The 14,448-nt window shown below is 40.1% G+C and overlaps 1 protein-coding gene across 1 annotated transcript in view; it reads right to left on the reverse strand.

The window, feature by feature from the left end:
* The window catches only part of MTREX (Mtr4 exosome RNA helicase), a 1,888,266-nt gene that overhangs the window by 676,891 nt on the left and 1,196,927 nt on the right, over positions 1-14,448 (reverse strand). The gene's annotated exons all lie outside the window — the stretch shown is intronic.

Raw genomic sequence — 14,448 nt, forward strand, 5'->3', positions numbered from 1 at the left:
GGGACAAATGGATTGACAATATCACGCAACAGCAGCATAGCACTCAAACAAAAAAAGTGCACTTCGCACATCTACCTTTATGGGGAATCTCCTACACTCATTTTCCCTGGATGACATGGAAAAAAGGGAGGAAACCCAATGGGGCACAGAACAAATTCAGAGGCAGCGCTTATACTGGTATACAGTTGAGCTGTCACATGTACCTAACACTTTGCATATAGGACATATGTCTGACGTACATCTGGAAGATGTAAAGGCTCTGGTATACTGGCCGAACAGTAGGCTATCCTTAGCAGGATATCCCAGGAGTAAAGAATACTACAACTGTGATGAGGAAGAACATAAAACAGATCAAATGTACTTGGAGGTGGTTAAAATAAATGAAACACTGAAGTATTATATCAACTCAAATTACAAAAGGCTGAAAAAAACTAGCTACACAGATGAACAAAAAACTGCAAAACAGATGCCAAAATGAAGACAAGACTGACTATGAGGCTTCAAAGGAAGAGCTGGTTCAAAAAATGATAGAGTTAGAAGCCTGAGTGCTCAGAGAAAACCTGAGATTTTCTGCTGTGCCAGAAAAACTGGAAGGAACAGACCATTCATTTTAAGAAAGCACACACAAGCAACAGGACTGGTGTTAGAGCAATATTTGTTAACTTAAAGGGTACAGTTTGTGCTTCAAACCTGGCTATGAAAATGCAGCCAAAACTTTTACAAGCTAAGATGCAATCATGCCAGCAGAAAGTTGATCCTGACAAAATTGCGACAGAAGGAAAAGGTATTAAAAACTGGATACAGCATAGTGTTTGTAGAAAATTTACTGTACACTAGGCAAAAGAGAAATGTATCCCAGCAAGCAGGGAATGTTAAGAGGCAGGTGAGACTCAAGCTGCTGTATCACAGCTGACTTCAAAACATTTTTTGTCCTGGAGGATCAAAAACATTTTTGTATGCAGAACAGGCTAAAGAGGAAATAAAGTTTATCAAACAAAAAGTGAGCCAACGAACATGAGATTGCTTCTTACTCTTCTGACAATAAAGCTTAGAGACTTTGCCAGTGAATCATTCATTGTTACAAAGGAAAATGCTTGAGAGACCGAAAAAAGCATGGGAGTTGACTAGAAGAATTAGTACTCTTGCTGAGAAGTAGATCTACCAGGAGTCATCACAAACATTCCTGTTCAAGATGGGGACGTACAGTCTGGGGCTTTAGCAGGACTCAATTTCACCAAAATGGGAACTTCAGATTCAAAAGGTATCTTTTTTTCTCTTCTCCCCTTTGAAAAATTCCTTCCAGTCGTTCTCCTCCAAAGTCACCCTCTCCCATCTGGGTCAACCCAGAGTACAGTACCCCTTTTAAAAGGAGTTTCTCTTTATCCAAGGCAGTGGCAGAACTAAAATTTTTAAATACTGCAGTCGCCATCCAAATGATCCACACAAAGATATACAAATGGTACTTACCGAAACTGCATCAGAATTTCAGGAAGCAATAAGGTTTTGGTTTTGAAATGTGTTTTACATTTAAAAATCTAACATGAAGTGTTATGATACAAATTTGCAATATTTCAATTGCAGCCCCTTGTATGCACTGGCTCTATACTGCAATAAATGCCTACAGTTACAAATAAATGAAAGTGGCTGCACCTACTTAATGTAACCAAGGAGAACAGTCCGATAACTTAGATGAATCCATCTGCTCCCTGAAATAAGTGTTGTACAAGGCTACCTACCACATAATACTAACTTCTTGTAGCAACAACTGCTAATAGCTATGTACCTCAAAAACAGATTGCATCAATTGTTCACGGATGAATCTCAACTACATCTGTAACCATGTTTAGTACATCACCATGTTTTAAAATTGTACTATGTTCTACAGCTGTTTTACATCTGTTTTCTTCTTGTCTTGCGTCCTTAACTGGACTAATGTCTATATTTAAATGCTATGTTTAACCGTATAATGCAAATAATACTTAATGTGGAGCTTTTCTCCCCGCGCCTCCGCTGAAAACAGACCTGTGTCCAGTCGGACTCTCCCGGCCAACAAATGTAAATAAATAAATAATAAATACAAACAGCATTCGTGCACATAAAATCTAACTTATTGGTTTCTAATCAAATACCAGCAACAGCAATCCAAGACAAAATCTCAGTCTGCACATTGTAGCACGGTCTCTGTAGGGTATGTTCAGACAGAGTTCCAAGCTTTATAAGTGTCATTTAGCTTTGTTTGTGCACAAGAAGTTGAGCCTGTATACTACATACTGAATCAATCATTTCAAATACTGAAGTCACAGAACTAGCTAGTTTACTTCAGAAAGCCCCACGGTGATTTACTTTACAGAAGACACCACACCGTTTGAAAAATTCCTGGATATGTCAGTAACTATTTTGAGATGGTCTGCTTAGACAGTGGCAACAGTTTTGTTTTTCCACAAATGCCAGAGTTGCTCTGACCTTCTACATCCTTTATTTCTGTCTAGATAATTCCCCAACTGTCCTTTAGATATGTCTAGTAGCGTTGCCACCCCTCCGTCTTTTTTCCGGAGTGCCCGGAAATCAGTAGGGCACTCCGGTTCTCCGGTTCTTGCACTCGGAGTCCGGAAATAGCGACGTCAGGCTCGTCAGCGCGTATTATAAAAAAAAAAAAGAACATTCCCGTCTTGGACTCTCGTTGATTGGCTGCTTGCTGCAGACGAGGCTCGTGCAGCAAGCAGCCAATCAACATGTAGAGTTAGTAGTCAAAGCCCTGCAAAGCCCGCGAAAATTTATGAATATAAAGCGGCGCTTCAGCTTAAGTTTTTATCTTTTACTTTTGGGTGCTGCTTTAAGATCTGAAATTCTTGCTTGGACCGTTGGACGTCGTCTTCAGTGGATTGCCTGTTGCCTGGAAGCCCTGCCTGCTGCCTGGAAGCCCTGCCTGCTGCCTGGAAGCCCTGCTGGTTAGTTTTTTATTCGTATATTCCACATCTTATTCAATGTATCATGGAAATAGCTAAGAAATAGTCTCACTTCTACCTTAACCCACAGATGTAGAAGCGAAATACAACCTGTCGCTAGATTGGGAGTCCCACTAGGAGTCTAGGTAGCTGCCTAGCAACCTCAGCTTCCAGTACCAGTCTCAGATGGCCGCTGGTACTGTCCTGTTGCTGTGCACATAGTTTGTGACGAGGTGGTAGAGCAGTAGTTGACAATATTGCACAATAGTAATTATAAAATACGATACTTTATGCCATTAGTGAATGATTGTAATTACTGAGATTTGTTTCAGTGCTTTAATATTTCATTTGACTCATAAATGATGTCATCTGACACGCTTTTCATTTTTTACTGAAGTATCCTACGATTGCAGTACTTGGACAGCATATAGCCAGGGATGGAATAGATTTAATGAAATGTGTCATTTCGCCTTAACACTCACTGTTACTGGTATTTCTTATATTGTTGTTTGTGAAACTTTCTTTGCTGTGTTCATCGTTTTGCATTTAAAATTATTAGAATCTGTGTTAATTTGCTATATATATATATATATATATATATATATATATATAATATACATTAAAATACATTATTTATACTTGTATATACTTTATACATTAAAATAATGACAGAATCACATTATTGATTGTATATGTAAATTCATTAAGTTTATCTCAGGAAATTGTAATTTCATTTTTTTAAATGAGTGTCAGCAATCCTGCATAAATCTGAGAGCCAAGGTAAATTCTCACCACTTAGCAGATGGGTAGCATTTAGCTAGGGATCTCAGTATGATCTGCATCTGTGCAGACAGAACTGCACAAAGGTGGGATCCTTTGGTTCCTTTTGTAGAGTGTTGTTAGAACGCTGAAGAAAAAAAGTTGGTAACAGTTGAAAGATGAATGGTATGCCAGGGAGGAAATGCATTGCATTTATTGTTTGTAACATGATTATGAATGTTGTGGTGGCATGCATGACCATTCTTTTGCATAATTAAATACAAATTAAATGGCTGTGCATGTTCTGTAGATTCCATTTGACTTGCAGCTTGTATTGTACACCTTGCAAATTTAATTTCTGTGTGCACTTGTGAAATTGAAATTGCAGTCATAACACAGTATGGCAAGAATACACTTTTCTGATATGGCCAAAGTTGCTAGAACACACAACAAAGTATTATGTCTTGTGGTATGTTGGTGCTTTTCATCTGTCTAGCATCAAGTTGCTGGGTATCGTTCAACAGGTGTGTTATTATAAAGAAGTAAGTTAACTATGAAGTTTTAGCAACTTTTATGTCAAATAATGCTTCAGGGGTGTGGAGGGTGAGCAGCTGAAGAGTCAAGTTGGGGTTGTATGAAGGGGAGGGGTTGGCATAATGGTTAAAGTGTTGGCCCTTTAGCTGCATGTTCTCTTCTGCTGCGGAGAGCTTGTTTTAGTAGCCCTGCTGCTGATTTTTCTGGAGGTAAGTGGATTTTTTTTAATGGATTAATTCTTTGGAATTAAGGTAGATTTTCAAAGATTAGTGTGACAAGGGGAATGAAATATTGCCAGCACAGCTACTAGTGAATTTTTTAAATATTAAATTTATATTAATTCACTAGCTGTGCTGGCACTATCTCATTCATTGATGGTGACGAGATGTGTGTAACTATCTAGATGTTCAACATGTGGTGATTAACTAGAACAGTTTCTAATCTGGTTTTGGACTTGGTTGCAGTGAATATATAATGACTTTGTGATTTGTATAAGATGCTTGGACTGTAGATCTGTCTTTCTAGTCTGTCATCACCGTGATGTTTACTTTGACCTGTGTTTCTTCCTAGGGTGTCTTTCTGGGTGTACAGTCTTCGTAGTATAGTGAGGCTTAAATGTAGCTTTTTTGTCTAGTTTGTCATCACAACTGTTTACCTTTTATCTGTGTTTTCTAAGGTATACCGTCTATACCAAAGCTTAGCTCATTTGATGTTACAGTGAATATATGATTACATGATTTGTATAGGACTGTAGAACTGTCTTTTCTAGTCTATCATCACCGTGATGTTTACCTACTGTCAATGTGAAATATCTCATGTGGTTTTGAGCTTGTTACAGTGAATATACACAGGATATTTTCTAACGTTTTGTTGTGTAGATATTTAAGTTTTGAGACGACTTAAATATTTATTTAGTGACACTGGGCCACTACCTTGGCATTGGTCAAACTAGCAATGTTTATTACTATTGCACAGTAAGACTGAACACACTTTGTTAGGGCCTTAAAGTTGCTTATAAGGAGTAGCTGGCTGATTATGTTGTAGTCTGGGGAAAAGGGGGGCATAGTTAGTAAACTTGTGCCAGCCTTTCCCTTGTGTATATAAATCAGACCTCAAGTGCATCTCAACTGCTTTAGCAAGGGCCCAAAGCACTGTTAAATAGGGTGCTCGAGGTCTTCACTTGGCCACTATGCTCAACTCTAACTGTGCCAGTGGGAGGAGGTGGTGGTGAGGATCTGGAGTGGAAAAGGGGAGAAACCAGCCCCAAGTTGATTGGTCTCTGTGCTTTGCACTTAATATGGGGTGTTGCATCTGGAATTGTGGGGCTACGGAATTCATCTTTATGTCTGCCCATATGGTCTCTTATCATTATGCAAGTTATTACTGTTGCAGCCAGAGGGTATTATGATTGCTGAGTTACATATTTCATGTTTATCATTGTGTCGGCCCACACTATGTCCTGTTTGTCTTTATGCAAGTTATTACAATTGTAGCCAGAGGGTATGATTGCTGAGCTGCCATGTATTTCATCTTTATCTTGTCAGTCCACAGTATGCCTGAACTTTCTTGCTGTGTTCAGACTCGGCTGGATAACGTTTGCACTGGGTTCTACATAAAAGTAGAGGGTCTTAATTTGGTGCATTGCTGTAGTGTCTGACCCATGTGTTTTACACACAGTTGAATGCCTTCTGTGCATATTCTGCTGTCACACCAGGTTCATGTGTAACAGCTGCAAGTCCCTCAGACAGGAGTTGCTTCTGCCTTTCATTGCTTTACCTTCACTGTAATTTTTCATGAGGAGTCTCATTTTTTTTTTTCCCTATACCAACTTGGTATTACTAGGGTGTGAAAGTCTGGAAATTCACATGTGAATGTGAACTCTGGCTAGTGGCTACTGACTGACACAGGCCCCACCAGGCACTGGTGTTGGTCACAAGTGTTTTGATTTTCTATTAATAGCCGTTTTGGTTTATTGTAGTGTTGAGCAAGGATCCTACAGGAATCATGTTCAGGAAAAGGTCAATGGATCATCAAGAAGAGGCTGAAAGCGTCTCCTAAGAGGTTTTTCTGCAGTTATAATAAGGTGTGGGAGCAAAGCTACTCATGGGTGCGACCTGTTCCAAATGCAGATGCCATGGCAAAGTGCACATCCTGTGGAACAACTTTCACTGTAAAATGGGATGGGGAAAAGACATTGAAAAGCCATCAGAAGTCAGACAAACATCATCAAAGCCTTCAGCTCCAGAGGCAGAACCTCGTAATGACCAAGTTTATTCAGCCACGTAGTGTAACCAATGAAGCTTCCAAGGTCACTGCAGCTGAAGTGACAGCAGTCTATCATGGAGTGAAACATGGTCACTCATATGTATCCATAGATTGTGGAGGTAAGCTGGCACCGACAGTCTTCCCTGATTCTACTTTGGCTTCGAAATTCACCTGTGGGAAGACAAAATCTGAGAGTATTGTCATGAATGTTCTTGCACCTCATTCAGAGGAGCTCCTTCTGCAGGAACTTGGCAATTCCTATTTCTCAGTGGGATCAGATGCATCCAATAAAGGGAACAGAAAAATGTTCCCTTTAGTTATTCAGTACTTTACTCACACCCATGGCACACAACAGAAACTCCTTGATTTCTATGAGGATCATAACGAAAGTTCTGAATGTATCTTTACTAGAATAAAGGACATCCTTGTGCATAAAGGACTCAAAGTACAAAACATTGCTAGCTACGCTGCAGACAATGCCTCAGTCAATTATGGAAAGCACAGGTCTGTTTTTAAAAGTTTGAAATCTGAGGTGCCTCACATCATTGCAGCAAACTGTTTATGCCATGTAATACATAACTGTGCCAAGCATGCAAGCAAGGCCCTTGCAAAGTTTGATGTGGAGACTCTGGTTTTGAAAATACATAGTGAGTTTTCAGCATCTGCTAAAAAATGGCACTGTTGAAAGGCTTCTATTCTTTCCTAGACCAGGACTTTAAGGAAATAATGCAACATGTTGTAACAAGGTGGCTGTCTTTGTTCCCAGCTGTGGCAAGGCTGGTAGAATGTTGGCCTGCTATTAAAAGTTATTTTATTAGTCAAGGGCCTGAGGACTGTCACCCCCTTATCTGGACATTTGTGGAGGCCGATGAGGATGGCATCAGTGGGGATGTGTCTGAGGCAGAGTGCTACATACATTTCATGCACTACATCCTGCAGGTATTCCACAAGTCTATAGCAAAACTTGAAAATAACACTCTCTCTGCTCCAGAGTTGTACACCGTGATGAAAAGTCTAAAAGATGAGTTGCAGAGAAGGCTAGATGACCAGTTCTTTGGTACTAAAGTTTCATCTGCCTTACAGCACTTTACTCCAGCTGTCGCACAGCAGGTCTGTAGGACCTTCTGTGAGTTTTACAGTAAAGCACTTTGTTACCTACAGAAGTGGTTTGACTATGATAATAGTCCCTTTAAAGCTATGCAGGTCCTCAGCCTCCAACATCCTGTAACTTGGCCAGAACTGCGTACAGTTGCAGACCTCTTCAAATTGGATGTGGACATTGAAGCACTTTACTCGGACTACTGTACTTTAACTGCTGCATTGCCAGCCCTGTTACAGATGACAGAGGCATCTGTAAGTGATCACTGGGTGACTTTTTAGTAAAGCTCCAGACTGCAAGCCACTTTACAGACTGGTGCAGTTTGCTCTTTCAATCCCCCCCAGCAATAGCTTTGTGGAAAGGGTTTTTTTACTTATGGGGAATGCGTGGACTGATGTAAGAAATAGAATGCTTGTGTCACTTGTGAAGGCCGAGTTGCAGGTCAAGCTAAACTTTAACATGAGTTGTTCGCAATTTTATTCATTTGTGAGAAATAACCAGCCATTACTTGAGGCTGCTAGATCAAATGCCAAATATAGCTTCAAGTATAAGCAATGATTTCTAGCAAAACTGAAGATACTTTAAACAGTTGCTTTTCTTTTACTATTGTGTGTGGTGAACCCTTAATGTACTGCTTTGAATGAACTGGTGTTTTAATATCTAATTGTATTTCCATTTTAGTACTACCTGTGATATGAGACTTGGGCTTAGTTTTCCCATGCTTGTGTGTGATGTACTGTTGTATGTAGTGAACCTTTTGAAGTATTGCTAAATAAAGTTTTTTTTATTTACTTTTTGACTCGTCGCACATTATTCTACTTATTGGTAACTGTATGTGATATTAAAGACTTATGCTGAAGGGTGGAGTAAAGGGGTGTGGCTATTAAAAGGAATGGGTGTGGCTTGATTGTGCATGGGGCGGGGCTTGTTTGTCAGGAAATGGCACAGTAGAAAGGTGGCAACCCTAATGTCTAGATAATATCCTAACTGCCTGTGAATATCCGAGAGAGCAGAATGTTCTCTTGTTTTGATGTGCACAAAAAAAAAACTAGCAACTGGGAAGCTTGGTGTAATGTCATTGCTTGTTATTACTTTAGCATGAGAGAGAGATTAGTATACAAGGTAACCTTGTCATTGGGGAAAATGTGAAAAGGTTCTTTGCATATTAAGGCATGCATTTCAGAGACTCCTGGCTAACATCAATACAAATATTTCAGATCTGCAGAAGAAGCTGTTTGGAAAGGATGTAAACTTAATTCAATTGCCCAACAATAAATCCCGGTCTCAGGTAGACCTAAAATGAAGGACGCATTTTACAAACTTCTGGATGATGCTCTGGATGGTAGCAGGGGGAACCTAAGAGCAGGCAGGCAGAGACAGCCAAAAAAGTGCACTCTTACTTGTATCATAAAACAATGGAAAACAGTCATCAGGGATACTGAAGGGCTATACATACATTTGCATGTAAAGAACGCAGGTCCCTTATATGTGGCACAAGGAAAAACTATTTATTCAGGTGTGATTTTCTGGTACTTGTCTCCTAGCCTCCTTCATACTACATCTGTACAATGCAGGTGCATAAAAGAAAGTAAAGTCATACCCATCAGCTATCTACAGTCAATGTGGACAGCCAAGTGCAAATCACCCCCCCCCCCACACACACACACCCACTGTATCAAGAGGTCCACATTCAGTGACAATACTGATATCAGTGCTGTGTTGATCAGAAAGCAGCTGTCAGCTACATTTCTGGGCAATTCTCCTCTATCTTCTGAATTACCCCCTTTGGGAGTAAAATAAAGGGAGGAAAGTACATATGAAACAGATGTGTCCACTTTAGGGGGAATGTATTCACTCCCAAAGCTTTCTTATGAGGTGCTCCAGAGTAGAAACATTTCAACTGTCACTCACAGAAGAAAAAAAGTTTCTCTGAAATACTCCACTTGTTCAGACTCAGGAAGGTTTCTCTGTGCAGCAATTATTTGTGTTGGTCTGCCGTCAAGAGTGGACTAAAGTGAAAGGCCAGTTCCTAAAGTCTGCACGACTTGCCTGCATAGGATGCTAAGCATGTTTTCCTCTTGCTTGCTGCTGTACCATACCATCATGTTACTGTCTGATAATCACAGTGACAGATACTAAGGCTGTTTTTAAGGCTTCAAAAGTGCAACAGACTGCAAGCATTTCCTTTAGACTTTCATGTATTCTGTTCTTTGTGGAATTTCAGGTGCCTTGCACTTCCAGACCTATAGTTTAACCTCCCTAAGCACAATTTGAAGCATAGCTGCTTAGAAGTACCAGCTGAAGGAGGCATGCTCTGTGAATTTGGTTCACTCACCATTCTCTTTCTTGATGTCTGGTGATACCAAAGTTACTTTCACCACAGACTGACATTGATGGTTGAGATTTATTTTTCCTGTAAAAGGGACATACAATGAAGTCTTTGCATGAAACCTAATCATATTACCTGTCCCATCACACATCTCTGGAATGCAGTAGCATAAAAGGAACTATGGTCATACCCATTCAAGCTTCTACAGTCACTGTGGACACAGCAGAGCGCAAATGAGATACCCCGCCCCCACCAAACTGTGTCAAGGGGCACACATTCAGTGGCAGCACTGATATCAGTGCTGTGTTGGTTAGAATTCAGAAAAGTATTTTCTAAGGGTAAGGAATTACAATCCCACTTAATAGAATAAAGTAATACAAGTTCAAAAATAACGCTGGTCAAAAAGAAAATCATCCATACAGACCTGCTGGAAAAGGGGTTCAATGGAAGATGGATGGTGGTAATGCTCGAGGTCATTACCTGATCATTAAAAAAGTACTGACAAGAATTACAGACAGCAAGAATGCAAACAATTAAGGATACCAGATTACTTCTTTAAAAAAAAAAAGTGAAATCCTGCACTGTACCTCAAGTAATTTTTTAAGTCCATCGCCAGGTAAAAACTCTCCAAAAGGAATGGAAACTCACCACAAACACATTTTTTTCCTTTTATGTGAACATCTTGCTTTAGACAATGTACATATAGAAAATACATAAACTAATAAATGTAACGGGGACAGTTATAAAAACTGCAAGAACGGACAAGTTTAAACTTGAACAATGCTACAATAAAGTAGCTAAATTTGCAGCAAATATCCCTTTCAGAGACCACAATGTCTTGTACCAAAAAGTCTAAACTAGTTAGAACTACACCACCAGCTAACATATACACAGTTTCTTACCACCTATAAAAACATCTAGCAACCTTCTTGTCCAGCACTACATACCATTCTACACAACTGTCCCCACTCGGTCATTACGATCCAATGACCAAAGATTCCTCTGTCCACAAACTTATCAAATCTGCTGGGCATGGTCTGAACTCGTACATGTTGCCAAGGCCTGGGACTCGCTACCTGTATATATCAGGTCAATACCCTCTTTTCCAGTCCTTTAAAACCATTCAGAAAGACTTCCTAGCCAAAATCTATTTTCTTGCTCAAACCCAGGATAAACTATATTCCTAAATATGAACAAGTACCGATTTATACCTTGCATCTCCTTACTCCCCCCTTCTTCACTCACTATTTATTTATTTATTTTACATTTGTTGACTGGGCTGGTCTGTCTGGATTCATGTCCTTTTTCAGTAGAGGCCCGGGGAGAAAAGCTCCAACATAGTGAGAAGACAAACAGTATATAAACATTCAGAGAAAAAATTAACATTAACATATGTATAAACAAGTACAGAAGTCAAATTCATGTAACTAAGTAATCATTCATATGAGAAGGAGGTTGATTGAAGTATAGAAGCCTTGGTGAGGAGGAGCAAGGTCTATACGGGGGTGACGAGACTAGGGTTGCGGTTGAATGGTTGGGTTTAGTCTGGTTTTGAACAAGGACATAACCAGTGTGATTTTAGGAATTCTTTGAGATTGTTTTTGAATTGGTTAAGTGAAGTTACTTGTCTTAGGTAATTTGGAAGGGAATTCCAGGGTTTCCCTATGGAGTTGGCATAGAGGGCATCGCCCCCCGAATTCTTGGATTTAATGGTTTGTATTTGAATGCTATTTGCTGATCGGAGGCAGTTAAGGTTAGAGTAGGGAGTTAGTATTTTGCTCAGGGCAGGGGCTCTATCAGGTTGGTTGATTATTTTGAATGCTTCCGTGAGTTGGGTGAATTTGAGAAGATTAGGCAGTTCCAACCAGCCAAGTTTCTTTAGGTTAAGGCAGTGGTGGAGTGCGGTAAGGTGTACCTGTGATAAATCGGGCTATGTGATTGTAGGCAACTGAGAGCAGGTTTAGTTCACGCTTATTGAGGAAAGATAGGATAGGGGAAGCATACAGGAAGGTAGAGAGGAGATGAGTGCGGGCAATGGTTAGCTTGGCATGAGGGGTGAGAAAATTCTTAATACGATACATGGAACCAAGTTTTTTGTTCACTGTCTTAATGGAATTGGTGATGTGTATATCAAATTTCAACTTGTGATCAATAGTTACTCCAAGTAGTTTGGTGTTGGAGACAGGCTCTATAATGGTCCCGTTGGCGGATTTAACATGGAATGAGATATTATTAGGAGTTAGAAGTTCGTTTCCTAGGGGAGTGGTAGCTGAGGGGAAGAAGAGCAGTAATTTGGTTTTAGCTGGATTAAGTAATAGTTTCAATTCAGAGAACCATTTTTCAACTTTTGCAAAACAGTGCTGGGTTTTTACTTGGAGTTGAGGGAGAGAGATGTCAGTGCAGATAAGGGTAGAATCATCTGCGTATTGAATGCAGGTGGTTTTAGGTATGACTAAGTGAAGATTGTTAATGAAGATTGAGAAGAGGAGGGGACCAAGTATAGAGCCTTGAGGGACGCCAATGGTGTTGGGGAGCAGGCCTGATAGCCTGTTTTGCCATAAGACAGCTTGTTGTCTACCAGAGAGGTAAGCATTAAACCAACTAAGGGCCAGGTTATCGAGATGTAAGCCATCCAGGGTTTGGAGCAGAAGCTGGTGGTTGACCATATCGAGGCTTTTGATAGGTCCAGGAAAAGAGCAGCGGATATGAGTTTGTTGTTACGGTTGTTGTTTATTGAATCAGTAAAGGAGAGGAGGGCCGTAGTAGTACTATGATAGGGGCGGAATCCGTGTTGGGAGTTTGACAACAGACTGTTGAGGGTTAGGTATTTTAGAAGCTGTTTGTGTACACACCGCTCCATGATTTTAGCTAATGGAGACAGGATTGCTATCGGCCTGTAGTTGGAAGTTTCCGTGGAGGCACCTCCTTTGTGGAGAGGGATGATGTATGAGATTTTCCAAAGAGATGGGATGGTGGCTTCTTTTATGGTTCTGTTAATCAGGATTGATATGGGATAGGCGATAGCGTCTGATGCTATCTGTAAGTATTCCGCAGGGAGGTGATCTGCCGCTAGGGTGGTCGGTCTAAGTTTTTTTAAAAGGGAGCGGATGTAGTGGGTAGGTACTGGTTCTAATTTAAAGGAAAGTGGGGCTGAGTTATTGGCAGGATTGGGTGGTGAGGAAGTAGTAGTTAGCTGGGTGGCTAGAGACTGAATGGTCTCCGTAAAAAAGGAGTTGAATGTGTTGGCAATATCTACAGGATCATTCCCTATAAGTTTCTCAGGGGTGGGGGTGGTAGATTTACCAGGATGAAGGAGGTTATTGAATCCCACCCAGAACTTCTTTGGGTTATTCTGGTGTTTGTCCTGGAGGTGGCAGAAATACTGTTTTTTGTCTAGAGTTATAGCTGTTTTAGTAGAGTTTCTGAGCTGTTGGAATTTAATGCGGTCTAGGGGAGTTTTGGTGGCTCTCCATTTGTTCCAAGCCTGGTCACGGAGTTTGATTTTAGTTTTAGTTTCTCTGGTAAGCCAAGGTGCTATACGTTCTTTGGATCTAATTTTCCGATTGGGGGCATGGCAGTTAAGTATATTAAGGAAAGTGTTATTAAAGTGAGTAACACTGTCTTGTAAGGGTAGGGTTTTTAGGATGGACCAGTTACAGGACTTGAGTTCTGCAAGGAACAGTAGTGGATTAAAGTTCTTCTTATTTCTTACTAATCTGTATGAAGGGGGGTTAGTTGATGAGGTTTTATGTTTAATTATATAGGTGATTAGGTGGTCGCTAAGATCGTTGGGAAGAGTTACCGAGCTATAACTGAGTGGATCCTTGTTAGAATCCAGTCAATGGTGCTTTCTTTTTGGTGAGCGTTGCCAATTCTGGTTGGAGATAAGATATTTTGGGAGAAACCGTGTAAGTTAATTGGAAGGGGGTTAATATTAGCGGTGCAGTGAGACCAGTCAATATTGAAATCCCCGAGTATAATCGTTTCTTGAGGGTAGTTAGAGGTTAGCCAGCTAAGAGTTTGTTCTAAGTTTTCTGTGTTCTTCCCTGGAGGGATATAAATTACTATAAGATTAATGGATTTTTGGGTGTTTAGGCAAACTTTTAGAGCAATGAGTTCAACGTTAAAAACTTTGGGAGGTTGTAATGAATTCCTGATGACATTCATTGTATTCTTATACATAACTGCTATTCCACCCCCCCTTTTATTTCTCCTGTCTATCCTGTGGATATTATATCTATCCCTTAACCAACATATTCACATTATGTCTAATCTGATATAATTATTTAAACTGCAGACATTCTTGTATTATTTTTGAAGACTGCAAAAGTATTGTTCTTAAAATGTTTCTGTAGTACTTTGGGGGCTTCTCTCCTCATTCATCCGCTGAAAATGGGCACCTTGCCCATTTAGACTTTCTTGCTAAAAGGCAGGAAAAACCGTCTGTCCAATAAAACACACGGCACAGACGAAATACAAATATTCAAGCACAAATGAACAGACTAGACTTTATGGTA

This window comes from Protopterus annectens, chromosome 2.part2 (genome assembly GCF_019279795.1).
Source record: "Protopterus annectens isolate FY-2018-M chromosome 2.part2, PAN1.0, whole genome shotgun sequence".
Classification (NCBI taxonomy): domain Eukaryota; kingdom Metazoa; phylum Chordata; order Ceratodontiformes; family Protopteridae; genus Protopterus; species Protopterus annectens.